Here is a 4,091-nt window from a genome sequence, read left to right on the forward strand (position 1 = left end):
CTAAAAGAATGATTTAACCAAATTCATACATATTTCTGAATACTGAGAGAGAGAGAGAGAGAGAGAGAGAGAGAGAGAGAGAGAGAGAGAGAGAGAGAGAGAGAGAGAGAATGGTCAATGTTGACATTTCTATACCATTCAAAATTGTTTGCCAACCCATACAACTAACAATGAAGATACGCGGTTAGTTGAAACCTTAATTGAGTAAAAAAAGGTAAATCCTGATTATATCTTCCTCAATCAATCAAAATGTTGACGGGGGAGCAACAGCTTGAAAGAGAGACAGACAAACAGATTGAGTAAATGACCGAAAGACTGGCGTCAAACTTGATCGATAATTCAATCAAAAGATAGTGAAAGAAAGCTCCCAAGGGACGTTCCATTCGATATCTCAAAGATATTCTTTTCCTTTCTCTTCAGCAAAGACTGGGGAGAGAATCCAAAACAAAGCACTTTCAAGGAAAATATCTCGCGAAGAGATAAAGCAACAAAATGCTCGAAAAATGAGGATTGTCAAAAATAAGCTGCTATATTTCGTCATAAGGAAGAATTGCACCATTATTCTACTTGAAGTACGACCTTGAAATTCATGGCTCCTGTGAATATTATCGGAGTAACAAACGCAAATTTACGACCGTGAGAGCAGCAGTTTGTCTATATAACTCTTTCTTAGTGTTATGCCAAAGGGCTTTTCGTCTTTTAAAAAGCTTTCATAGTGTCGAAGTACGCATCGACATCACTTGCTTTGACCCTGTAGCAATGTCTTTGCTTACATTTATCAGTTTTCTGTAAACGGAAAACATTGTTGCCACTGTCTGTCCGTCCGCCCTCAGATATTAAAAATTACTGAGGCTAGAAGGCTGCAAATTGGTATTTTGATCATCCACCCTCCAATCATAAAAAGTCCGAAATTGCAACACTTTAGCTTCAGTAGTTTTTTTTTTTTTTTTTTAAGTTAGTCATGGCTCGTGCATCTGGCCAGCGCTTTCAGGAGCCATGGGGACGCACCTTCGCTCTACCCCCCCGCATCTGGTGAGCAACTGGCGAGCTATCGGTCTTAGTTGATAACTTTATATAGCTTTATACGTTATACATACAACTTGATTGTATGTTTTGATTTTTGCTAAATTCCAGCGACATTTGCTCACAGTACGGATGGAATATCGCTAAATGGGATTTGTCGTTGACATAAAAATATTTTAACAAATGTTATAAGAATAGTCTTAATACTGGGTCGTGGTTGAAGTTTCAATAAATTAAGCCAAGGCTCTAGAAATGGAATCAGCAAGATGAAATTTCCACTTGGTTATTCAATTTGATTTCTACCGTTTCTGCTTAATAATTCATTGCTCTGTTTATAATTATGTGAATGTTAGAGAAAATTTTCCCTTATAAAAACTGTTACCAACGGTAACGATCTGATAAATCGAATATATTATATTATATATATATATATATATATATATATATATATATATATATATATATATATATATATATATATATTATATATATGAATAACTTGATCACGAAGTATATAAAACGTGATGCTATGTATAAATAAAGGTTTTTGCCACGAAGGAAAAAATGAAAATCGAGATAGCCAAGGCCCAACTGAATCGTACAGAGGAAAAAACATAGTCAAAGTAGGCTTAATATCCAAACTGGACATAACAGTGTGGCTGCCTAAAAATTGCTTATCCTGCCCTCAGGCGTTTACTCGTTTCTGTAGAATGAAATCGACCGTTATTGCTAATCTTGTAATGTCAGTTTGGATATTAAGCCTCTACTTTGGCTATGCTTTTCCTCTGTACTGATCAGTTGTGCCTGAGTAAAGGGTCGCACTAGACCGAAAGTTCTTGGCTATCTCACTTCTCATTTTTTTTTCCTTCCATGGCAAAAACCTTTATATATATATATATATATATATATATATATATATATATATATATATATATATATATATATATGAATGTCTTTTTTTGCTATAATAGAACAGTATAATATGAAAATGAAATGCCCATAAAACACTATTGTAATGTTAAAATAGTGTTTTATGGGCCTTTTATCTTCATATATATATTTATATGTTGTGAGTGTGTTTGTATGCGCGCGTGTCTTACACACATTCACAAATTACTATTCTACTGAAAGCCAATTTCACGAGACGTCATTCTGGAAAACATGGCATGCGCATGCGCCATACAGCTCTCATGACGCAATATCTGAGGCAATCATTTCCCGAGAATGGAGGCAGATATCACTTTGCAAGATTCCACTGCTAAAGGTAATTATTGCAACAATGAATCAAGTTAGTCGACGAAGCGAAGGGTTGGAGGAGGAGGAGGAGGAGGAGGAGGAGGAGGAGGAGGAGGAGGAGGAAGCCATTAGTGCATTAGAATCAGCGCTGGATACGTGGCAACGTTTCGCGTTTGTTTCTGCTAATAGAGAGAATACTCTCCAGTCCCCCTATGAAACTGATAAAAGGAGATTAAACTGAATTTGTCGCGGCCTTTCTATGAACAAGCTTGGAATGATACCTTTTTCTCTGTGTATTTTGATCAAAACCGCATGAAATATTCGCTTGAATGATTTACCCGTTTTTCAAAAAAAAACAAAAAAAAAACGCCTTGTAATAACTCGAAGAAATTGTTAATTTTTTCAGTTTCAACATTAAAAGATATCATTTTAAAACTACGGCAATTTTAGATATAATTTTAAAACTACGGCAATTTTAGATATAATTTTAAACTCTACGGCAATTTTAGTTAAGTCAGTATGAAAAATTGAACAGATAACGAAAAATATGGATGAAATACAATTAGACTGATAACTTTTGCAAATGATGGAAAAATAATTGTTGAAGGGCTTCTTCTTATATTTTAGTTGAATGCATTTAACTTCCAAAAACGTTCAGCCTTCTGTGTTAAAGGATTACCCACACTTTCACTGAACAAAAAAAATGAAACATTTCAAACGATGAAAAGCGATAAATAAAAAGCTATATATGAAGACAAACAACTTTCCATTTGTTGAGCGACTCTGACCCCTCCAATACCTTTGAAGCTTCCTTGTGAAGAAGACAGAACCAAAATCACTTCTTTCTTCTTCTTGCTGAGAAAACGAGAAACTCTTGTGCCTTCATGAATGGCTTTTGTTCACGAAAACTTTCAAAGTTGCAATAACAATGAATCCGCACAGACAAAAACAGAACTTTTCCAAACAGTTTACGTGCATATGAGTTGCTTGGGCTAGAGAGAGAGAGAGAGAGAGAGAGAGAGAGAGAGAGAGAGAGAGAGAGAGAGAATATGTTGCAAACTCTTCCACGGCAGCTTTGTAAGTTTTGGCAGATTGGATTAACTGTGGAACTTACCACTAGAATAGATGCTAACTTTACCAGCCATTTCTTACCGAGGCATAGAAAGTCGACGGACGGTTATATGAGAGAAAATACAATTAAAAGTCGAGAGAAAAGGAGGGTAGGGAACTTGTTCCAAATTTATCAAATAAAGGAGAGAATGATTTTCAATAGAATCAAATTAAATAAAAGATGAAAAGCTGGCTTCGCTGATGATGCTATTACAATAATTAATCACTTTTTCAACAGAATCAAATTAAATAAGAGATGAAAAGCTGGCTTTGCTGATGATGATATCATAACAATTAATCACTTTTTCAATAGAATCAAATTTAAATAAGAGATGAAAAGCTGGCTTTGCTGATGATGGCATCATAATAATCAATCATTTTTCTGGCAGCGGTAGCAATAGCAATAATGATGAATACAATAACGATGCAATTAAACCTGAATTTCACGGCGTACCTCCTACAAGGTAAAAAAAGGAAAATGTGACTTTACCTTTGGATAATATAAAGTTTTGTACAACGTCAACTCAAATCAAATATGAACAAAGCAGAATGAGAGAAATATATGACTTTTTCAAACAAAACCCTTCGGGAAAAGGAATCTTTGAATTTTGTAGGGGGTGGTTTATAGCAGCATGCTCCTACACCTCATTTGATGCATATCAATAAACGTTTTGAATTTGAATTCGAACTGGAAAGGCCAGTCTTAATTACTTCAACACTAA

This window comes from Macrobrachium nipponense, chromosome 46, assembly GCF_015104395.2.
Source record: "Macrobrachium nipponense isolate FS-2020 chromosome 46, ASM1510439v2, whole genome shotgun sequence".
NCBI lineage: Eukaryota > Metazoa > Arthropoda > Malacostraca > Decapoda > Palaemonidae > Macrobrachium > Macrobrachium nipponense.